At 37.2% G+C, this 25,455-nt stretch overlaps 1 long non-coding RNA gene across 1 annotated transcript in view; it reads right to left on the bottom strand.

Annotated features, from left to right (window-relative positions):
• The window catches only part of LOC114895228, an 80,150-nt gene that overhangs the window by 41,278 nt on the left and 13,417 nt on the right, over positions 1 to 25,455 (bottom strand). Inside the window, exon 2 of the long non-coding RNA XR_003793456.1 lies at positions 9,106 to 9,179. This is a non-coding gene — a long non-coding RNA (uncharacterized LOC114895228). The remainder of the gene's footprint in view (positions 1 to 9,105; positions 9,180 to 25,455) is intronic.

Here is a 25,455-nt window from a genome sequence, read left to right as displayed (position 1 = left end):
CATTCTTCCTATTCTTAGTAATAGGGGTTTGGGTCCATAAACTCTGTTATGTTTAGTGGTTAGGAAGTTTTGCCTTACATGATGGACCTCATCTTGGGCCAAATCAGTAGAAGTATTTTTTCCTAAGGAAGAAGAAAACATTTATTCTGATTATATTTGAAAGAGGATATATTATGCTTATATATTTCCCCTATAATTATACCTTTGATTATGTTGTCTAAAATTGACAACTTTGTTTTACAATTGGGACAACTGGGTTAATTAAAGTTAATTAAGATGAACTTTAAGAAGAATAAAAGCTAAAAAAGATAGTGGATATTTCATCCGATTCCAACTGGTAAAAATGTCTCTTTAATTAGCCTGTAGTAAAACATTTTTTACAAACAAGGAAGCCAAACTTTACATGGCAAGGGAGATTTTCATTCATTTTTATTGATGTCATCTCGTGGTAACATGGCCTAATTTCCAAGTTGCTTTAGCTAACTTTGGTATGCCAAATAGGAGGAGAAATTATAAATTAAATAGTCAGGAGACTCACAGGAAACCCAATTTCTGACTTCCACTGGGAAGGTCTAAGTTTAAGAATTAGAAGTGGAAGTTGAATGTGTAGTTCCCATGAGTCACCCTTTGAAGTTCCCAACATCCACAGTTCTATAAGGCCATTAAAAAAAAAAAAAAAGACTAAAAGGAGGTCAAAGTATAGTCCTAGACATACCCAATTCTAAAGGAATCCTCCTTTAGAAAATTTTTGAAACATATTTTTCATTCCCTTGAACAATCAAATCATTCTTAGAGCTCTAAGGGGAAGAAAAAAAAAGTCTTTCAGCATTAGTAAGTAAACCTAATTACCTAGTTTTTTGTAACTAAGAACAAATTAAATGCATTGTCTAGTTTCTGACATGAAGCTATTTATGAACTATTTCTGAAAACTTATTTAAGGAGATAACTTGGTGTCTATACATTTTCCTCTAATACATAATTATAAATATTTAATATTTGTCATAAAAATGATGATCCAACATGATGCTATAAAATGATTCACAGACCTTTCCTCTACAAGGAACTTCAAGAATGTGACCGTGAAAAGCCTACCACTGAGGGAAAGCAGATGGGAAGGTGGGCAGTCATGGTCAACAGTAAGAAATCACCACTGTTACCAAAAACCATTCACGTGGCTATATGCTCATAACACGTCTGCCTATATATTCCCTGATTCAATGAAATGTATGGAGCTCTTATTCACAGCTCTACCCAGGATGTGAAATAGAGATGTAAATAGATTAATGTGATGTACTAGGTGCAATCACAGAAGTTTACTTAACATGATAAGAAATAATAACAATTTCACCTGAAGACTTGAGCGAAGCATGTGAGAGAAGGTGATCTTTCGGCTGGAGATTGATGAACGCATGTATTTCCTCTGCACTTTTTATTGTAGAGGGTAAAGAGGCATTAGAGACTGGACTCTGCTTCAGAAAAACTCAAGAAGTTTTTAAGAACTTCAAATCCCAGCCCTTTCCCAGGAAATCCAGATTCAACAGATCTCGAGTGAGATCCAAGAATCTGTATTTTTTTCAAAGATCCCCAGGGGATATGTGAAGTTCATGGGCTGCTAGTATAATAACCTGGGTAGAAGGTAGAAATAGTTGGGGGGAAAATGCTGTGAAATGTGTCAGGTGTGGTTTGTAAAGACCTTTTCTCTAAAAGATAATCTAAAGTAGTTTTTCTCAATCTTTAATGTACACGTAAATCACCAGGGGACGCTGGTAAAGGCAAACTCTGATTCAGTAAGAGACGAGACATGACAGTCTGCATTTCTAACAAGTTTCCAGACTATACTGATCCTGCTGGTCTGTGAGTCATACTTTGCTGCTCTAGTTTGATGAATTGAAAAGTAAAAAGGCACATATAAAAATTAAGGGTTTAACGGTAAAAAAGGTAGAGGGACCTCTCTTATGATTTCCAAGCTGATAGGTTGATGATACTGAGCGTTTAGAACTCTTAATAGTCTGTTCTTGGGATATCTTAGATAGTCAGGAGGGAAATAAGTTGCTTTTATTTACTCCACAAATTAAATGCCTATTAAATAGAGAGACAATATAGTGCAATAGTAAAAAAAAACATAGATTCTGAAGCCAGGTTGGCTGAGTTCACATTTTGTCTCCATATTTTGCTAGCTATAATAGTGCAGGCAAAAAAATTAAAACTCTTGGTGCCACATTTTCCTTCTTTGTAAAATGAAGGTAAGAGAGAGTACCTCCCTCTCTGGAGTATGAACAAAATACTGAGTTAACATATGGAAAGCACACAGAACAGGTGCCGGCATGAGTCAAGTGATACAGCAATAGCTGCCCCTTTATTATTATTGTTTGTTTTTACAGATATCAATATGAGGTCATATTGAAAAGCGAAAACCAAAATTTTCATCTTGCTGTTTCTCTCAAAACTCTTCCAGCTTTCTGGTAAACCTAACTTCCAAACTTTTTCCTTTTCCTTGCTGCATAACGAGCATCCCTTCCATTTATTCCTCATCTATCTGTCTAGACCCACCATATTGAAAAATATTATACCTTTACCAAGGTTACTTTCTTTCCTCCTACTTTTAGATCACCTGGTCCTCTGTAAACCTGTGCAAAATTCTCCCACTCCCAACATTGGGTTGTTCAGAACTGTTTTTATCAAGGTCAATGAACATTTCCTCTGAGCAAATTTTTTTTTTTAATCATATCCTCCTCAAAATTCTGCAGCCATTTCAAAGTAGTAGAAAAGAGAATTTCAAATAGATTATAGGATATTTACAAGTGCTATTAAAATCCTAAATAAAGTCAAAGTCTCTGTAATCTGGTGTTCAATGAAGAATCTAAATCAGGGAGTAAGTTTGCAGATTGGCAAAGAGAAGGTAGATAAGTATTTCAGATATATGAGATGGCGTTAACAAAGCCCAAAGGTAGAATGAGTCAGAGGACTATGAAATGAAGTAAGGAAACTAGTTTGAGAGAAGAAGAAAAGCACTTGAGACTGGGAAATCAGAAGAGATAAGACTGATAGTGGGACTTCCATGGTGGCGCAGTGGTTAAGAATCCACCTGCCAATGCAGGGGACACGGGTTAGAGCCCTGGTCCGGGAAGATCCCACACGCTGCAGAGCAACTAAGCCCGTGCACCACAGCTACTAAGCCTGTGCTCTAGAGCCCACGAGCCACTACTACTGAGCCCACGTGCCACAACTACTGAAGCCCACGCGCTTAGACCCTGTGCTCCGCATCAAGAGAAGCCACCGCGATGAGAGGCCCACGCACCGCAACCAAGAGTAACCCCAGCTCGCCACAATTAGAGAAAGTCCCTGTGCAGCAACGAAGACCCAACGCAGCCAAAAATAAATAAATAAATAAATTTATTTTTAAAAAGCTGATAGTATTACATAAATTTGGTGAGGCTGGAACTATGCTTCACAGAATCACCGTCTTCCATAGTTTCAAGTTAGAGTTGACCAAAAGAGAATTTGCATGATGTTAGGAAGGTGGATATGAGCCAGCAGCCACTACCCTCATTAAGGTCATTAAGGTCAGAGATAGTAAGAGTCAGAGAAGTGCGGCGACACCTTACTCTCCTCCACTCTGCATCCAGCTCTTCTCCCTACCTGTCAGCTCTGCTCACCAACTGCAGCTTCAGACCCACCACCTGACGCAGAGGCACAGCCTTCCATAACATCCTCCAGCAGGTTCCCTCACGGCTCCACTCCAGCAGCGATGCATCTGACTTCAGGAGGGCTGCTGAGGGACTTCTCTCATGCTCCAACTCACCTTTCAGACTTTCACTTCCCCAGCTTCTTGCACAATTGTTTAGGTCTTATTCTTAAAATGACTACCTCATCTAAAATATACACAATGGTCCTGCTTCCCTGATTGACACAGATTTTTAGGATTAAGTCTTGTTCTCATTGAAAGTAACTGAACATTAAAGATTCTCAAGCAGGAAGTGACATTGGAAATGGGGTCTTCAGGCAGGTGAATCTAACAGTGGTTTTCATCCTAATTTCATCCTGGATTGTGAGAGTTGGCAACTGAAAGCACGGGTAGGACCAGATGAGTACTGTGGTAATTCAAGGTAATTCAAGTGGGAAATAAGTTAAATCCCCAGAATGGAGACAGAAATAAAGAAATAGTCATCAACTCTTCAAAGTCACTGGCATTTGTGTTCCTCTTTTAAGAGACTTCATGGTGCAATACAGTCCTGGGCAAACAGCAGAAATCTATCGAAAGTTTACAGCATTGGAAAATGAATAATATCTATAAAAAATGAGTTGTACTCTTCATTTATTAATATATATTAAAATAAAGGAAATACTTTCTGATTTCCATTGAAATGTAAGTTCCATAAGGCTGTGGAAGTTGAGGATTTGCCTTTCCACTACTATATTTTCAGTGCCTAGAACAGGGTTCGGTACATATCAAGGTCTGAATGTATATTTATTGAATGCATAAATTAATGATTGATGCCGGTAGACATCATAAACCCTTATTTAAGTAGGTAAAATAGCATTTTCAGTAAGTTGGTTTCTTCATTTCCAAAATCAGAGTTTACAAAGAGCTACACAACCACATAAACATCTCCAAATACTTAATCTACCAATTAAACTTAACTTAGAATTTCAGAGTTCAGGATCCTATAGAAAACCACTGGATGGAAAGTTTATTTTTTGGTCTAAAGAAAATATATATGTTTAATATACTTCTGTCACAGGGTTCTTCATTGTTGTTCCTTTTTTTTCTAGGCAAAAATTGATATTGAGGGTTTTTTCCACCATTCAGGAAAATCATTTTTTGTCTATAAATATTAATAGGTTTAGTAATAAATTACACACTTGAATGGCATTTTATTACTTAAAACTAAAATATTAAAAACCTTATTTGAAATGCACAGAGAAATCATGTAATTTAAATCACCTTAGACTTGGAAATGGACTGCAAACCACTGCTTAGAAAGAAGTATAATTCTTAAAATATGTATTTTGGTAATGAGCCAATGTATTCCACAGACTCATCTAAAAAGAAAGTGGATAGGTCCTCTGGTCCATTATGTTTTTCCTCAGATAAGCAAACTCTTTTTATTTTCTTCCCCAGGCCATTCTTTAAAATTAATAACATAAGCACTGAAGTTAGAATTGATAAAGACCAATTTTTCTGACTATAGAAATAAGATTTTCTACTTTCTGAAAATGAATTTACCAACAATGTTATAAGCCAAGAGCATAATCTTCTCAAAAAAAAAAATCCTACAGATTGGCGACATGAAATATATACTCAAAAGTGTCTCCAAATCATGTATTTTCACTTGGAATATTTGGAATTAGTCATTTAAGCATTGACATTAATTTATTTCTTGACTGTATAGTAGATGAATTTCAAAGATTAATTCTATCGGATCACTTTAGAGACAGAAATAATAATTTTATTCAGGATTCAATCATTATCACTAGACCCTCAATCAACATTTATCAGAACCAGAGCATAAGATACTCTTCTTGCCCTAAGTTTTGTCTAGAATTCCTTAATTCTAATTAGTCACAAAAATACTAAACATGTGGTTTGTTTCAAGATGCTTACCGTAGTAGTAAGTTAGCCTACTTTTAGGTAAGATAAAATAGGTGTTAAATTTAGCTTTTAAATCTTGCTCAGTTCACTAATCAGAGTTATTTTCATGTCACTTCCTCATGAAGAACTTTCAGTGACTCCACACCGCACACAAAATAAAACCTGTTTTCCTTCACTTGATAGTTAAGCATGTCTCTAATCTCCTCGTCTTCTTTTTCAGCCTAATTCTCATTGTTCTTGAACTGTCCACTATAAACCAGTCATATCAGACCTTCTACTCTTTCTGAAGATGTCTGAAATCTATACCTCCAAGGTGCCTGTGCAACACAGAGGAAAATTCTCCTTTTCCACCAATAACTCCTCCCATTCTTGAAGGCTACACCAAACACTTGCCCTTAGTTTTATAAAATGTTCCCATCCTTCCCTTACTTGTCCACTCACTTCACAGTTTGAAGTTCTTTGCCACTTTATGTTAGAATTTCTTGTATATCCATCTGCCTTGCCTGCTAAGCTGTGTGGCTGTGATGAGGAAGGATCTTGTCTTATTCATATTTGCATTTCTCATATAAATAGATAAGTTTCCCGTTAAGAGTTGTGAGCTGAATTGAACAAAATTGAATTGAATTGAACTGAACTGAATTGATGAACTGAATAGAATGAAATCAAACTGAATTGAAACTGGGAGCCAGGGTAGTGGTGGGGATGGGAATATGACATCAGACCAATTCATTCACAGATCAATTAGCAATTACATTTCTGGGCCCAACTGAGATCTGAGATCTCTATTAGTCACTACTGGAAATACATAAAAAGGAAAACACCTTCAAGAATCCTCTTAATAATGCCTCAAATTATCTCATTGGAGGAAGAAGAGAGCTAAATTTGACCATGCAATTTGGCCATTTAATCTTTAAAACAACCATTTAAAGGGAGCATTACTTAAAAATGAAAAAACTGAAGCCCAAAGTCACACAGCAGTTGTGTGCAAGATCACATCTCTCAGGCCCCACAGTGTGTGCTCTCACAACCACATGAAATTGTTATCCACACCTTTTAAAATGTCATTCCTATTTTTATAAATAAAAAGTACTTACTAGCTGCAGAATTGACCCATATTCTCAGAGGTAACTAACATTTTTCGTTTTCAACTTTTGTCTATGAGAATAAACAAACAACATATACATTTTTTCTAATGTTAGATCGCTCTGTATATGTCACATGGTACAATAATGTTTCACTTTATACACTCAACATTTTCCATATTATTCCAACACTCACCTATAAGTTTTTATGCTCTTACATTCCAATTATATATTAAACATGATTAATACTATAAATTTTGTATTGTTAGACTTTTAGGTTGTTTTCTACCTTTTACCGTTATGTGTAAAATTCTGGTAAACATCCTTGGGCCTAGATACTTTTGCGTATCTCTGATTGTTTATCTGGTGTTTAAATTTCAGCTTTAATGGAAAAGGGAAAGAAAGGCACAGAGAAATTAAGCTGTATCTGATTTCACACTTCTGAAAAGTGGATTCCAGCTTTCAGTGCAAATCATCTAAAACAGGGTTTCTCAACCTCAAGCACTGTTAACATTTTGGACCAGATAATTCTCTGTTGCAGAGGACTTCCCTGTGTATTGTAAGATGCTTAGCAGTATCCCTGGCCTTTATCCCTAGATGTCAGTAGTAACCTCCATCCATGTACTCATGACGATCAAAAATGTCTTCAGATGTCAACAACTGTCCTGGAGGTGGATCATAAGACCTCTCCTCTATTGAAAATCACTGAGCTTATGTAAGAGTCAGTTCCATTATAGCCATCAACATTATACACACCTGACTTTGGAAGAGGAAGAAAAAAATCAACATATAAATATACCTCATTTTCAAAAACTGGTAGAGGTCCAGAAGAGTGCAACAAATATTTTGCATTATACAAAACTATCAAAATCCTCAACTTCAAGGAAATACAACAAGCATTCCTGAACAACCAAACGATATCCAAAAATGTACAGAAAACCAGTACCAGTTTTGTGCCAAGAATGACAAAGCTGAATGTATAAAAAACAGTCTTTTAATAGCCTGCAATATAAGACACTTCTCAGTAGCTTGTTGAAAAATGAAGATAAAACCTTGAATGGAGACAGATTGATATGTAAAGAAAAAGGAGTAGAGGTTAATGAATTATTTCTAAATCAATATAATGTAATAAAATTCTCTCTTCTGTGAAAATGTGAAATTTGCATTTATGCCCAGTGAAATATAGATGAACAGTGATGGTGCTTATTACTCCTGTCACAGAGAAAAAAATCAGGGCACATTATCTACTAGTTACGTTTCTTCAAAACGGATTGACCTTAATACATTTTTCCCTTCACTGATCTTACAGAGTTTACTGAATATAGCATGTCTTGATTAAAATTGCCCACATCTTAATTCAAGTCACCCCTTTCTGTAACTCATATATCTTCGATCATTTCTTTAAATTAACTGTTTAAGTAATGGGACTAATGCAATCCCTTAGTCATGAGATATTTAAAAACTCAAATAGGGAGTTTCCAAAATGAAATTTTCAAGAAAACTAAACAGAAGATATTAAAATAACATGTTTGTCCATCTGTAGGTTTAGCATATAAATTCTTTGAGGATAAGATAGAACTCTACAAAGACTCAGAGGTAAATTTTGCTGATGTTCAAAAGAGCTATGTGTTCGCAGTTTGAGACTATTCTGTCCTGCTTTCTCTAACTCAAACATTTTTAAGCTTCCATTATTTGATACACAGTCCTTAAATGGATATTTCTGTGGTTGTTAACCCAGTGTGGCTCTATGTTTTTGTTATTTGCCTACTTAGCAACTGACTGGCCTTAACGGTTGATCTGATTTGGGCATTAAGAAAAGTAAAAACACCTAATTATCCATTTGGCAGTCCACAGCTTATGAAGAAAACTGAGAGCTCTTATATTTTCATTTGGGTCAGGTCTATTACTATTGTGGCCGAAACTGCACAACAGAAGTATGTGGGAATTTTTTTCATTACAAACCTACAAGGTCATATGAAGAGAAGAAACATGGGACCCAAGGAGGTGTCGAGTGCCACATGATGAGACCAGAGAGGCTCTCAACAAGATTAGTTCACTAGGACAGTGGGTTCTAAACACATCCTTTTTTTGCCAATGAAGACTTTTTGATTATTAAAAGTGAAACACATGTCTCAATTAAAATTTTTTGAGAAACACTCCATCAGAGCTATTCTTTGCAGCTTCATAATAATCTTGAGCTATAAAACCAGTATTTATGCTTTTAATTAATAATCTCTTGAGCCTGTGCTTCATAATATTTTTTACAGGGTAAATTTATGTCCTGTGTATGTACACATAAAGTGGAATAGAAAAATAAAACTGTCTCCCTGTCATTGTCAGGGGTAATGGTGGACTCATTACTTGACTTGTATCCTCTCTAAGGCATCTTGAACAGCACATACAATCATATGACTTTCACCCCGTACTCACACTTATCCCCGACTCTCATCCCACGGTTAGACTACTTTCTGCTGTGGCTCTCTGAAGGGAAAGCGCGTGGTATACTGTTCAGAGAAAGAAAAAACAAATGTATTGAGACAGGGCTGAAATTGGAAATATTCTGCCTGGACGAACAAATAACTTGCTCTTGTTAGGTCTGTCTAATGTAATACAGCTAATTAAACATAATACACATACGCTTTTCTAGTAAATTACTTTTACCAAGTTTCTTTCAATACGTAGTAAAAAGAATGCTAAGTTCACACACACACACACACACACAATGCACACACAACTAACAGGACTTAAAAAAGTATGCCAAATAGTCCCATCTTTAAAGCACACTGAGGTAGTCAGAACTGAGTTTGTAGAATATTTTTACAAATTTCTTTAATTCATTTTAAACATGGAGACTGTATGGGGAAATGCAAATTATAAAGTGATAAATGCTTATGTCAGTTATAAGAGAAATTCTGAAAGGAATAAGTAAGAATAAGCACAAATGTAGTTGTTTTTAGAACCTGCTGAGATTCAGCTCTTCAGCAACAGATCCAAGAAAAGTGTGAGACAGAATAAATGTCCTATTTTCTTTCTTGTGCCTGGAGATTACTTTAAGTTGAATAGGTGACTTCATCATTTTCTTGCACTTTTTGTAATTCTAGGACAATTGCCAATGACACGTCTTTCTCACTATTCTAAAGCATCAATTCAAAACTTGTTTACACAAAAATTTCCAGGAAAAATATTCAGCTGAAATATAGTTCCTCTCTCTCTCTCTCTCTCTGGTCAGTGCTACCCATCCCAAGGTATTAAGACTTTTTTTTCCTGCGGCAGTTAATACGAAATTGCCCACATCCATCATTTTTAATGCAAGTAATATTCATACCCATCAGAGAAATATATGAAAGACAAATACCCAGATTGCTTAAGATGGTCTCAAGGTCAATCTCAACGATCCACCAGAAACATTTACAGGCACTGGAAATTGCTTATAATTTGTCAGTAATCTTTTAGAGCACTCTTCGGTAAATAAGTGGCACCTCTCTATTTTGAAATGGCCAATACAAGTTTTGACAAAGAGATCAGGCTTGGGCTAGGCTGAATGAAAGAGAACATATTTGTGGCTGGGGAAGATCAGTGGTAGACAGCTCCCCCAGTGCTCTTTTCCAGTAGAGGGGTTGATACACCTCTTTGACTTCATACAAGACTACCTAGCATTAACCTTGCACTTACTTTTTTTTATGGAAGATTTTTTTTACGGAAGACATAAACAGTGTGAGGTTTGTAAAATATTTCACCTCTGAATTTTTTAATGGGAGATTTATCAATTGGACAAAACTAGAAGGTGAATTGAAGAACCTTAGCAAATTTCTAAATTGGATATTAATTTTACAACAGATTTTGAAGATGTCAATATTTTTCTTACATGAGATGATGATCCCTAAGTACAGAAGTCTTGAGTAAAAACTAAAACGAAATTTGAAACCAGGACAAAATGTCATCCTCCTATGAGCAAGTAGTGAAAAACACTGACATAGCAGCATAGACACTGGAGGAAAAATAAGTACCGGGGTGGGAGGTCGTTAAAGCAAAGAGGGAAGCTTTGTGGATTAAATCTCCAAAGAAGTCAATTAAAAGGAAAGAGCAAATATTAATGCTGTCATACAATTTTAAAATAGCATCAGATTAAAAAGAACCACTGGCTGCTTTCATGCTTATTTTTTCCATGAAGTAAAGTTATATCAGCTCTGGTGGGGCAGATCAGATGATTTTAGAAACCACATCCTCATTACTCAGAACCAGATTCCACTTTTCGGTATTTCAGTATTATGAGTTCTGTCCCCAATTTCTCCCTTTGAAACCACTGCATGTGTTCTCAGTGGTCCAGTGACTACTACTGATGCTAATCATGTCCCTCATTTTCATAATCATAGCGATGTTGAACACGAAGTAGGTCAGGCAAGAGAGGGGAAGGTTATAACTGGGGAGTGGGTCAATGTGTGCTAGAAATATGAAACACACACACAATGACCTTTCTATTTTAAAAAATGGCTACTAAATAAGAGTTAAAAATAATTGTCTGCTTCCCCTTTTCTGATTTTTTGATGATGCATGTTCACTATTGGTGAACACTGATCCCATTTTGATACCATGCCTAGAGTGCTTCTGCACTCACTCCTCTCCATGGTAGAATAATCAGGGCAAAGTCACTCCAGGGAAACAAGGATACTTCCCCTCTCCCTCTCCTGTTCCCTTCAAACAAAGTATAATCTCCAATTCCTTTTATATTCATAAGGAAGACCAAGTGAGTTGCAGCCCTTCTGTAGCTTCTTCACCTTGAGCTCAGAGGGTAACTTGTTAATTGAGGGTGTAATAAAGAGGCTCTCCTTTGTCTAATCTTCTTTCACCAATGTATTGGTTATCTGTTGCCACATAACAAACACCCCCCACCAATCGTCATTTGTAATTTTTCACACTTTCTGTAAGTCTGAGAGTCCAATGGGGCACAGTGAGACCAGCTCATCTCTGCTCCACGGTGTCTGGGATCTCAGCTAGAACTTGAAAACGTGGCTCCAATCAAGAGAACACTCATTCACTTGTGTGTCATACAGTTGATGCAGGAGGAGATTTTAGCTGGGCTGTTGACTGCAGCATCCACACATGGCTCTCCATGTGACCTGGGCTTTCTTGTAACATGATGGATGACTCCCAAAGGCATGTGTTCTGAGATAGAAAGAGAGACAGAGAGATACACAGAGAGAGAGACAGAGAGATAGAAAGACAAAAAGAGAGAGAGAGATGGGGAAGTGGGACGATGCTATATCCTTTTATTACCTATGCTCAGAAGACACACGGCATCACTTCCACTATCCTCTGTTGGACAGGACAGTCACAGGGGGAGGGAACACAGACCCATCATCCATGTGGGAGGAGTGTCAGCCACTTTATAAGAAGAGCATATGGGACAAGATTGGAAGCACTTTGAAAAACACAAGCTATCACCACCAGTATTAGAATGCTGTTGTGTGTTTAACTTCAGTTGACTTCTGGAGGAAGGATGAATTATTAGGTTCTCTTAACCTACAAGTATTCTCAGCAGTTATTTTAGTTTCACAGTCGTGTATTTCCTCCATATACAAGGCAATATGCTAGGAAGTATTATAAGAATATTTTATACTAGGATTCAGACTCTGCCTTCACAGACTTAATAATTTAATGTCTTACATTTCCATTGTGCTCTATATTTTCAAGACTTATGCATATCGACTATCTTACTTTATCCCTTAAATATTCTTATAATTGGCTGTATCTATTTTGCATATGAGTAAACTGAAATTCAGAAGCGTTCAGGGACTTACCCAGGGTCACACGCTTTCGTCATGTAACGAATAATGGAAACAAGACTCACATTACAGAGGAAACTTCCTATTATTTCTTTACTGTGCAGTGAAGTCTTTTCTATTTTTCTTCTCTCCCACTAGACTGCAGAGATAGTCATCCAAAAAAAGTAACTTTATAACGTAAAAATACTAGTTCAAATACAACTATTATAATCTTGTGTTCAGTACTTCTTAATACACCCTCTACTCCCCACATTAAAAAAAAGAAAGAAAACTAACTGGGGTGACGAAGGGTAGAAACTGCCAAAGCAGAGGTGGCTGATAAGGAAAGACCATTCAGATGGCTGCTAGGGATTCCTCTGTCCTGGGTTATAAACTGTTATGAATCAGTCAAAGGTAGTGGATAGTTCACTCTGCTTAGTGCTTTGTAGATGCGCCCCAAAGGATATTCTACTGATGTAGATTTTAAGAATGCCTGAACCATGTAGCTAAAAGATAAAGACTCAACATGGCAATATAAATGAGAAGACATCTAATCTTTGTCTGGAGTTTGTATTACATTTCTGAGGTTGCCGCAATAAAACACAGCATACTGGGAGGCTTAAACAACAGAGATTTATTGTCCCACAGCTCTAGAGGCCAGACATCCAAGATCAAAGTGTCGGCAGGGTTGGTTCCATCCGAGGTCTCTCTCCCTGGCTTACGGATGGCCGGCCACCTTCTCACTATGTCTTCACTTTGTCTTCCCTCTGTGCATGTCTCTTTCTCATCACATAGTGTTCTTTTTATAAGGATACAAGTCATATCACATGAGAGCCCACCTTAATTGACCTCATTTTAACTAATTACATCTGCAGTGACCCTGCTGCCAAATAAATTCACATTTTGAGGCATTAAGTAAGGACTTCAATATCTGAATGTGTTGGATACATAATCCAACTCATAACAAAATTCCATCAACTCTACTGCATAAAAACAAATAGAAAAGCCTTACTAATAACATTTAAGACAGGTAGTCATTCTGTTGTACACTGATCAAGGTGAAGTAACATTCCACCACAGAGATCAGATGAAAACAAAATGAAAGTGGGGCCGTGGTAATCCATCCATGTACCTGGTTGGGTTGCATTATCGCAAAGACAAATAATATCTGCATTTTCATAGCCAGGCAGGAGCCAACACAGAAGCATTTTTCTATTACTTTTTAGCTCATCTACCACCACAATCTATTTACTTAGGTTGCCTCTATAACACCCTTTATGTCTGGGTCTTTCTGAATGATTCCGATATATGGAAGGACAGGGTCTACTCAGAAACTAGTTTCATAATGGTCTTGCTGCCAAATATGCAGGCAGAACCCAGGGATTTATGAATAAATCAAGGCAAACTTTCAGATACCTTGCCAAATGAATTCAAAAAAATATTCTGAAAGCACTGAGAGAAAGGGAAATAAATTTTGATTCAAGACTAATGCCAAGACCGTGGACTTAATAACAATTCAGATTTGACTTTTAAAGTGCTTTTAGAGGAATGTAACTTTAAAATTGATCTAGAAGGTATCTATTTTAAGCACACTTATCATTTCATTGTTAAGTCTCTTCTTATTAAAAATATAGAACGATAAGCACCCTACTACATTATTCTTTTAGTTTTTGCAAAGGCATTCAAGGTGGAGAAGTAAGTGCCTAAACACATTAAATTTTAACAGCAACTTGGTAAATCTCATTTTAAAATGTTTCATTGTGAAAATTTAAAAACATATGAAAAGTAGAATAAGATAATGAATTATCATATATACTTATCACAAGATTCAATTATTATCAAGAATTTGCCACATTTACTTTGTCTAGTGTCTCTCTCTTTCCCCTCCCTCGCTTCCTTTTTTCCTTCCTCCTTTTCTCCTTCTTTCTCTCTGAATTATTAATTAGAGCCGAGCCATTATTTTACCCCTACGTACTCTGGAACAGATCTCTAAAAATTATAAACATTTTCTTACAATGTTCACTGCTGTTATCAAACCTAACAGAATTACCATAATTCCTTAATGCCATCTAATACCTGGTACCTGTTCAGATTTCCCACATTGTCTCCAAACATGTTTGTAGTTGTTTTGTTTGAACTGCAGTCTGAATAAGGTCCTCACATCATAATCCCCTGTTACTTTAAGAAGCTAAATCTGTGGTAATTTGATACACAGCAATAAAAAGTTAATACATTCTATGCCTATTTTTATATTATCTCTGAATATATTTACACGTAAGAAAAAAGGATTACAGCAAGTTTAGGGTCAAGAGGTAATTATAATTGTGACAAGTAATATTAGACACAACTACTTGAAAAATGAAAGGGAGAAAAGTGAAATACACTGTGAAGCCCTTGGCACTTCTTCCTTGCTAACAAAGTCCTGATTTTATTCAACATGTATCTGTGTCCTTCAGGGAAGGAGGCAGAAGCCTCAGAGGGTGGATCCAACTTGGTCTGAGCCAGTCATGGTGATCTCATCGCCTTGGCAGTAATCGGTTTAAGTGAACATGGGGTGACGTTCTGAACAGCGAGACTTGAGAAGAAGTTACTGTGTAAAGTTCTCCTCACTGTTAAAAAGTCGCACACAGGAGGAAACATTCCTTCATGTTCCTCTAGATTACCTGGGCGTCATGGCTGCAACTGACCAGTTATCCTGGGTTAATAAAGAGAGCCAGCATAAGGAAACAATCCAAAATGCTGAACATGGCAGAAGCGAAAGATAGAAACTATGAAACTATGACCTTGATGATGTCACGGACCCCTTAATTAAAACAACATGAAGTCATTCTACCACAAGATCTTTTGTTTTGAGTGAATAAATAATAAATTAAGCCACTGAGCTGTATTTTTTGTTGTTTGCTGCCAAAGGCATTTTAATTTATACTTTTCTGCAGTATTATACACAGTGTATTGTGTGTAGAAAGAGCACATATTTAATTAGTGCTTATTATCAAGAAGTCCAAATAAATTGCCCAAACTCTCCTCACTGGACACATTTTGAGACCCATCCTAAACAGTATTTTACTAGAGTGAAGATACTCTAACATTGAACCATAATGTAGGCCAGACACTATACTTGGTCCTGTCACATACATTTTCTTATTTATTCCTAACAATAGCTTTTCAGTGTAGTCATAGGTAAGCCTGCAGCGTCTCCTGCAATTTATGGTTCACCACAAAAGGACTGCATGTCCTCAAACTCTCCTCTGAAGAGTCCCTCCTTCTCATGCATTCTGATTCTCCCCTGTAGACATTCTCCCCTTCAGCCTTCTCAAGTGATGCATGTACTGATAAAAGTAGACATGGAGCAGCTGTCCAGCCTGACTTCATTGATGCTCCCAGACCATTCTCCCTGCTTAAAGCCCCACAAGATTGTATCACCCACTATTTGTTGTTCCTGTTATGTACCAACACCCAGGTTCCTTCTCATTTCTCTTTTCATTTCTTCTTCACATTTCCATGACCCACTGACACTCCAAAATTACTCCTGTCTTAATTCTTGACCATCTCAATATGCACATAGATAATCCTTCCAATATTCTGGCTCTCAGTCTTTGAACTCTTCTCCTTCAATTTGACCTCCACCTTATCTCAGCGACTTCCTCGTAAGGACCTACCTCAGACCTTGCATCATCAATGCCTGCAACCTCTCCACAGCCTCAATTCCAAGAATCCCTTTCTCCGAGCTCCACCTCTTTCCAGCTCACTTCTTTTCGTACTCACATGCCAACAGTTTTTCTATCCCATTGGGACTTTCAACCCACTGTTCCCATCACTATTCATTGTCTCTCAGCTCCATGATCTCCTTTGTTCCCTTTATACCTGGGTTAAATTCCATAGTCAATCATTTTCATCACCCCCTAACATAGACACCCAATTCCCTTGCCCATCAGAGTCTTTGTTGGACTTGTTTGACAAAACCACCAGCCTGGATAAAATAACCTATACCCCTAGCCACTGTATAATTAAAGAACATAACAAAAGGAAAGCACAACTGACTTCTTGGTACCATTCTGAATTAATAACCACAACCCCCAATCCTGCTTTTAATAATACCCAGCAACCAGACTATAATTCCTTAGTACATTGACTCTCTCACTGTGGTAATTGACTCCTTCACACCTTTTTCTTGATCCTCAAACCTCCAGCATTTCCCGTCCCATCCTTGTGTAAAATGGATGACTTTTCTTCCTACCTGACTAAAAGAATTCAAGTAATAAGTAATTTCCTTTCAAGTGAAAGGGAACTAGACAATTCCCCCATTAAGAACAAGCCATGAGATCTAGAAAAAAATACGCCTGAAAGTTTCTTGAAAGCAAGATAGAACTAATAGGGTAATGAAGTACTGTGGCATATGATCCAGGAGAAGAAGAAAACAGATAACTGAGCCTGCCACTTATCCCAAGGACATCTGCCGATTCAGGATGAGACATGTGAGGGGCTGAGAAACTCGATAGCACATTCAATATCTTTTCTAGTCTAAGGGGATGGTTCACCACAAAAAGACTGCAAGTCCTCAAGCTCTTCTCTGAAGAGTTCCCAAATGTTGGGAAATGGGTCTAACCAAGAAGGAAGGACCCTGGTAAACGACACAAACTTTGGGTTGGGTCAATAAAAACCAGCTATGCCATAAGAACAAAGCAAACTCTGAAATACGTAAGGTTTAAATTGTCTCAATCCCTTAAAATTAGATTAGATAATTCAGATTGCTAGTGCTCCTAGATATCTACCAGAAGCAAGAATACACCCTTCCTGAAGGAAGATATTATCCTCAATAACTTTTAAAAAATATTTTTACATACAATGTCCAGAACTTAACCAAAACAGTGTTCATGAAAGAGACAATATCACACAAATGAAAAAGAAACACGAAAGAAAACAGATACGCAGAATACTCACAAAATAGTGTTATCAGGCTTGAGGCATTAAGTAACTATGCTTAATATACTTAATAAGAAAAAAGATAAGATTAAGAATTTCAAAAGAATACTGAAACTATAAAATAAAACAAGATAATTTTAGACCTGAAAAATATAATGATCAAAATTAAGAATCCAAAAGATAACTTTAGCGGCAGATTAAACAGACCCCAAAAGAACGGTATTGAACTAGAAGTCAGGAAGAAGAAAATATCCTGAACAAAACAGGTAGGAAATATATGCATGGAAAATAGAAAAGAGACAGAGAGGGGAAAAAAAGAAAGAAGCTAAAATATATGTAACTAAAGTCCCAGAAGGAAAGCAAAATAGGGCAGAAGTAATATTTGAAAAAATAATGGTTGAAAATTTTCCAAAATGGATGAACGTTATGAAGCACAGATTCAAGAAGCACTGTGAGCCACAAGCAGTATGATTTTTTTTTAAGTGTATCATTTTAAAATGTTGAAAACCAAAACAATAAAGCCTTACAACTACAGCAGGGGCAAAAAGAGATTAATCTGACAGGACCAGAATAGACTGAAGGAGATTTTTGAGCAGAAACAACAGAAGACATAAGAAAATAACTGCCAACACAGAACGCTGCTCGCAAAGAACACGTTCTTCAAGAGTGAAGGTGCAACAAAGATATTTTCTGACAAAGGAAAACTGAGAAAAGTTAGCTCCAGCACACTTCAGTAATGGAAATCCTAAAAAGTTTTTCAGACAGAGGGGAAATGAAATCAGGTGGGAGCTCAGAAATTCATGAAGGAATGACAAGCAATAAAAATGATGAACATGTGTAAAGATTTGAATGGATATTGCTTCTCAAACATAATAAAAGTATAGTGATATTTAACAAATATATGTGTGCTAAGAAAATGTATGTGCGTGTGTACAACATTAATCAGACAATATGGTACTGATGAAAAGGGAAACACATAGACTACTAAAATGGAATAAAGATCAAGAAACCTACGCAATCATATATAGATATTCATTTTAAGACTAATGTGGCACTTCAGAGATATGGACAAGGAATGGTCTTTTTAGTAAGTAGTGCTGAGAAAATTAGATTTTCTTATGAAAAAAAAAATTAATTTTGACCCGATCTCACACCATACTTAATTCCAGGTCAATTATGAATCTAAATGTGAGAAACCATCAATACAACTTTTAGAAATAGTATCTTTTTAATGAGGCATAGGAAATGTTTTCTTATAGTATGTAGAAAGCACAAAGCATAAGGGCAAAAATTAATAAATAGGACTATATTAAAATTAAGAACCTCAGCTCCTCAAAAGTACCATTAATAGAGTTAAGAGGCAAACACAGAATATGAAAATATAGTTGCAATATATATAACCAGCTAAGGGGTCACATCCAAAACATATGAAGATCCCTTATTGATGGGGAATAGTCAGAAAAGTGGGCAAGAAACCTGAATGGATACTTTACCGAAAAAAATGTATCAAAGTGGACAATACACAGATGAACATGTGCACCACCTGAGTAGTTTCTAGGGAAATGTGAAATAAAAGCCACACTCACTAGGAACATCAAAATTTAACAGATAATAATTGCAAATGCTGGAAAGAATTTGGGACAAAGGGAGCATTCATACACTGCCAGTGGAAGTAGAAATGATACAGCCAAATGAGCATGATTGGCATTATCTCCTAAAATTGAACATGTGTACCCATAGGTGTGTATTCAACAAAAAAGCCCCCCCACCACCACATGTACCATAGAGTTTATAGCAGGCTAAAAGCTCAAAACTAGAAACAGTCCAAATGCCCATCAAGGGTGGAATGGAAAATCAAATTATGTAATCTTACAATGAAATATTCTATGGAAGTAAAAATAATTGTACTACAATAATGTACGGCAAAGTAGATGAATTCGACAAACACAATGTTGACGCAAATGCAAAATATTGTATATTCGCTTTTAAAATTCAAAACTAAACTGTAACGTGATAATTCAGGATAACTGTTGCTTTGTTGGAGGGGAAGTGCATAAGGATTATGAAGGAACATGTGTGGGTGTGGGCGCCGGGCTGCCTACGTTTTTTTTTTATTATTTGACCAAGATGATGGCCACATAGTCTTCAGTATGGTGATAACTCACTAAACTGTATATTGATACTTAGTATACTCTTCTGTGGTTGTTCTTAACAAAAAAAGTTTTTTAAGTGTAAAACAATTAGAAGGAGTTATCTGACATCCCACCACCACAGCAATCCACTTACCAGAAACTACACTTATATACTGTCTGCCCACCTAATGCTATTGATAAGGCCAGCCCCAGCCAGCCCCCAGCCTGTGCACTAGACTTCATCCCTGCTTCCTCAAAAACATCACTCTGAGTTTTCTCTCCTGTCTCTCCCACATCATTAATGTCTTCCTTTTTAATGCACCATTTCATCAACAGCATTCAAATAGAAGTTATTTATTCTATGATTAAAAGTACCTAGAGGGGCTTCCCTGGTGGTGCAGTGGTTGAGAATCTGCCTGCTAATGCAGGGGACATGGGTTCGCGTCCTGGTCTGGGAGGATCCCACATGCCGCGGAGCAACTAGGCCCGTGAGCCACACCTACTGAGCCTGTGCGTCTGGAGCCTGTGCTCCGCAACAAGAGAAGCCACCACAATAAGCCCGCGCATCGCAACGAAGAGTAGCCCCCGCTCACCACAACTAGAGGAAGCCCGTGTGCAGCAACAAAGACCCAGCACCGCCACACACACACAAAAAAAAGCCTAGAGATTGTGTTACTGAGTCAAGTAAGTCACATAAAGACAAGTATCATATGATATCACTTATATATGGAATCTTAAAAAATGGTACAAAAGAACCTATTTACAAAACAGAAATAGAGTCACAGATGTAGAAAACAGACTTATGATTTACCTAGGGGGAAAGAGGAGGTAAGGGATAAACTGGGAGATTGGGATTGACATATACACACTACTGTATATAAAATAGATAACTAATAAGGACCTACTGTATAGCACAGGGAACTCTACTGAATACTCTGTAATGACCTATATGGGAATAGAATCTAAAAAAAAGTGGATATATGTATATGTATAACTGATTCACTTTGCTGTGCAGCAGAAACTAACACAACATTGTAAATCAACTATAGTCCAATAAAAATTAATTTTAAAATAAATTTTAAAAAATACAGTCAACACTATTTCCCCCACCAGCTAATACCCTATTTTTTCAACTACCCTTTGCAGTACAATTCCTGAGACAAGTTGTCTATACTTGTTGCCTCTAATTCCTCTCTCTCCATGCTCTTAAAATACTCTTTCAACCAGACTTTTCCCTCACCAGTCCACGAAAGCTATTCTCTTGTCAAGGTCAATAAAGACCTGCTTATTGACCTTCTAATGACCTTCCTCCTCATCTTGTTTGACCCATCTGCAGGACTGGATAGAACTGATTCCTCTCTCTTTGACATTCTTTCTTCTGTTGGCTTCCAGGGAGCCCCACTCTGGCTTTCTTTCCACATCACACTGGGCTTCCCTTTTTAGTTTCTTTTTCTGTGTCTTCCTCTTTTTCTAGGTCACTTATCGTTCAAACTGGGTCATAGTTCTCTAGTCTACGTACCCACACTCTCTTTATGACCTCCTCCAGTCTCATGGCTTCAAATACATTTATATGTTGACAGAAACTCTAAAATTTATATCTCCAGCCCAAATCTATCTTCTGAACTCGAGTCATCAATCCAACTACGTACTTATCATCTTCACTGGGATTTTGACATCTTCAATTCAATCTTTCCAAAGCTGAACTTTTGATTTTTCTCCCATATCCTGCTCCACTGAATCTTCCCTATCGCAGCGGCAATTCCATCCTTCTAGTTCCTCAGAACAAAAATCTTAAGAGTCATCCTTGGTTCCTCTCTTTCTCTGAAACTCCACATTTAATCCATCAGGAAATGCTATCAGGCTCACTTTTTAAAAAACTGTCTAGATCCTGATAAATTCTCCCTCTCTCCACATGTGTCATTTTATTCCAAGTAGCCATCACTTCCCACCTGGAGTACTGCAGTGGCCTCTTAGTTCTCCCTACCCCTACTGTATCTTCTTCAAACTACTCAAAAATGGCATCCAGAGTGATATTTTTAGGTTATTTGTCAGATGATGCCACGGATCTCTTCAAACACTTCCAATGGCTTATCATCTCGCTCAGAATAAAAGCCAAATTCCTAGGTCTTCATGATCTGCTTCCTGCTACTTCCGTCTTCAGCACCAAGATGCCCCCTTTTCCCCAACTCCTCCTCACCTGCAGTGGCTTCCTGCTGTCTTTCACACCTGCCACACACAGCAACATCCTGGGGCCACTGAACTTGCTCTTCTCTCCATCAGGAATGCACATTGCCTGATCTGGGATTATTTCCCTCACCTGCTTCAGTCTTTGCCCATATTTAATCTTCTCAACAACACTTACTCTAAGCCTTCTATTTCAAATTGTAAACTGCTTCTTTTCCCCTCACACTTCTGATTCCCTTAACCTTATTTTATTCTTTATATAGCTTATTATCTTTACCATACCACATACTCCACATATTTATCATGTTTGCTAGATATTATATGCCTCCCTTACTGAAATGTAAAGTCACAGAGCAGCAATTCGTGTTTGTATTTTTTATCAGTGCATTCCAAGTGGCTGATACACGGTAGGTCGTCAATAAATACTTGTTAAGTAAATGAATAAATATGGAATCTTGAAGTTCCTTTTCATGCTTTGTGACTAAATCCAAGGTTGAGAAAAACCACTGGAAGATTATGAGCAACTGAATATTTTTTCAAAGCAAAAAATGAGAAAAATAAAACATATTGATTTTTAAGAGATTGGAATGAATGAGGTATGAATATGTGCAGAGAAATAAAAAGATTCGTTAGTTGAACATGGAGAAGAGACCTTTCTTATTTTCCCTAGAAAATATTGCTCCAGACTGTCAAGGGGATGAGGTAGAGAATATTAAGTTGAAAACTGGAGGGAAGAATATGGTAGAATACCACGTAATCATGGAGTATTAAATAAGTGAGAATAAAGAAATTAGAGAACTGGGACAGAGAAATTTCAATCATTCTTCACGTATGAAGAAAGGAAAGCCTCTGATCCAAGTGTAGTGTGCCAGCTTCATCCGTGACGTTCTCAGTGATTACGCCAACATGATGCATGGTTAGCACATTTGAAACATCATTTCTCTTAACGACAGAATGTTAGATTTTATCTAAAACTCTACATCTTAACTATTTCCCTACATGATCACTAACATTCACACATAGAGACAAGTTTATTTTTAAAAACTGGTTTCTCCCTTACACTAGATATTTGGAAATAAATGACAGGAAACAAACAAGCATCCTACAACCTCAGAAGTCTCAGATCTCAGGCAGGCTGAGGGCATCTCATAAACTGGACTTGCTTTAGGACAATCTTTAATCTACCGTATAATGAGAATTCCCCTGTGTCTGATTTTCTCAAAATCTTTATCTAAGCTCTCTGTCACCAAGGGTCTACTTTGATCAGAAAGAGAGTCGTATAGGTAATACTATTACTGGGAAAATCAAAGAGAGATCAGTGCCCTCTATGAAAACAATATAAGGTATAGGAAATGCTCTAATTCCTCCATGATATTTTTTGGAAAGAGAAGTGCCTTCTGCTATTACATTTAGAGAAAACCTAAGATGATTCCACTGGGGCGTTAAAGAACAGATTCAGATGGATTCATTCATTTATTTGATAACACTATGTATGTTAAATATACCCCTACTGTGTGCCAGGGACGAAGATAAAAACTCCTCAACAAATTAACACTCTATTTCTGAAAGAAATAAGTTTACCACTACTTTGAGTGAAGTGTTGTAAGTATCAGGTTAAAGATTTTAAAAAAGAATAATCCATAGTCTGTGGGATAAAAACAGAGAGAAATCATCTAGCTCAGATTAGAGGAGCAATCAGATCCACCTGTCACAAATCCAAAGGAAATTGTAAAAGATGGAGAAAAGGGAGGACAGTCTCAAGGGGCGAAAGAACAAAAGTGCATTGCTGAGAGGATCACATACCAAGGACCTTTAATGGTAAATAGTCTGCACTTCAACTTTTCCGGGGGTGTAGCTGGCATGTTGGAGTGGATGATAAATAAAGCTAGAAAGAAAGACATGGACCTAGTGATGAATGCCTTGTTTGCCAAGCTCAGCAGTTCAGACTTTCCTGAATGCTATGGAAACCCATCACCAGAATTTATTACTGGGAATGCCATGCTTTGGTTTGCATTTAACACCCCTCTGTAAGTTCTGTGAAAGATGACTTACAGAGAAAAAAGACTGAAGGAAGGAAGAACATTCATGAGGTCTTTACAGTAATTAAGGCAAGAAGAGATGTAAACTAAAACAGTAACAAGGAGGGATGGAGAAAAGATGTCTTCCAAATAAAATATAGAAAGTAGACTCAAGAGGATCAAGTGAGTGACCAAGCGAAGGTAGGAAAGGATTGAAGGATGGAGGGGCTTAGACTGATTCCAGTTATCTGGTTTAGGTGACTAGATGTCATCACTGATAAAAATAAGGAAAAGGACAATTTTATAGAGGAAAGTATGAGGTCAGTTTTTAATGTTGATTTTGAGATGTATGTAGAACAACCAAATGGGAAAGATCAGTGGTTGTGCTTATGATTTTAACGTTAGAAAAGGAAATCTGGGAGGTGGATATAAATGTGGGAATCATCAGATTTAAGCAAGTTTACCAATGATGACTATATAGATAAGAAAAGCAAAAGACCAAAGATTGGACTCTGGGAAAGACTAGTATCAATATTTCAGTGTTGGATCAAGAAGATAAGTCTTCAAAGGAGACTGAGAACAAGATGCTAGAGGATAAGAGAAACATGGAGGTCAAGGGAGGGGAAACCCAAAGAAGAGAATGGTCCACAGGGTCAGATATCACAGAGCAATCATGTAAGATAGACATAGGAGAAGATGTGCATTATTTCGCAATTGGAAAGTTAACGATGACTTTGCTTAGAACAGTTTCCGTTGAGTAGTGGGAAAAGAATGAGGTACATTGGTTGAGGGGTGAATATGTGATGGGTTAGAGATGAATGAGCATTATTGTAAGAAGTTTTCCCTCAAATGGAAGGAGAGAGATGGAGTAGGTAGGGGGACAAATGTAATTTTAAAAAGCAGTTTTGTAATGGCTTAAGAGATTTTAACATGGTGGGGGAAAACAGATAGAAAAAGTTCTGATGCCACATGTAGACAAAATAAGTGATGAGGCAAAACTCCAAAAAGGTACAGAGATGGATCTGGAGTACAGGAGGAGGTGGTAGCTTTGGAGATGAACAAACTGAACACTCAAACATATGCCTCTTATAGAATGGAGACTACTTAATAGTCATTGAAAGAGTAGATGGAATGAATAAATTCATGAAATACAATAGGCTTGATCGTTTAGAGTCTCTATTTTCTCCCTTAAAATATAGGGATACAACTACTTACCTCATTAGGAGAATGCAATAATTATTAAGTAAGATTTCAGATACAAATCAGTTAGCAGAGTATCTGGCTCCATGACAGGTTCTGATAATTGGTAGAACTTATTATTGTTATTGATGCCACCTATTAGCTTTCCATCCACTGGTGATAATTGTTGCCAAGAGCACCCTATTGCATTTTGCACCAAGCCCAAGACTATAACTCATGTACTTGAACAAAAGCAATAGCAGAAAGGGAATGGAGTAGTCAGGGTTTGCCCTAGTAAAAAGTAAAGAGTAGGTCAAATTGTGTTTTGGTTTTATCTTTCTTGCTCTGAAATTATCCCTCTTATTACTCTGGGGGCACAAAGAGAGTGAAAGACTCAGATCCTTATTGAAAACTTTCAGCCATTTCCATTTCACCTCCAACAGGGCTCTCCCTTGGCAGCCTTAAAAGTTCATTAATAGCTGGATAAGGGGTAGCCAAGAGCAAGGATGGCTTCCTTCCGGCGCCTTCACCCCACTGACCGAGGGCCCCCCGAGTCCTTCCAACCTGACAGCACAGATTCCA

The sequence above is a fragment of the Monodon monoceros genome, unplaced genomic scaffold (assembly GCF_005190385.1).
Source record: "Monodon monoceros isolate NGI ecotype Baffin Bay Population unplaced genomic scaffold, NGI_Narwhal_1 Super_Scaffold_14, whole genome shotgun sequence".
Classification (NCBI taxonomy): domain Eukaryota; kingdom Metazoa; phylum Chordata; class Mammalia; order Artiodactyla; family Monodontidae; genus Monodon; species Monodon monoceros.
This window is presented reverse-complemented; position numbering and strand designations above follow the sequence as displayed.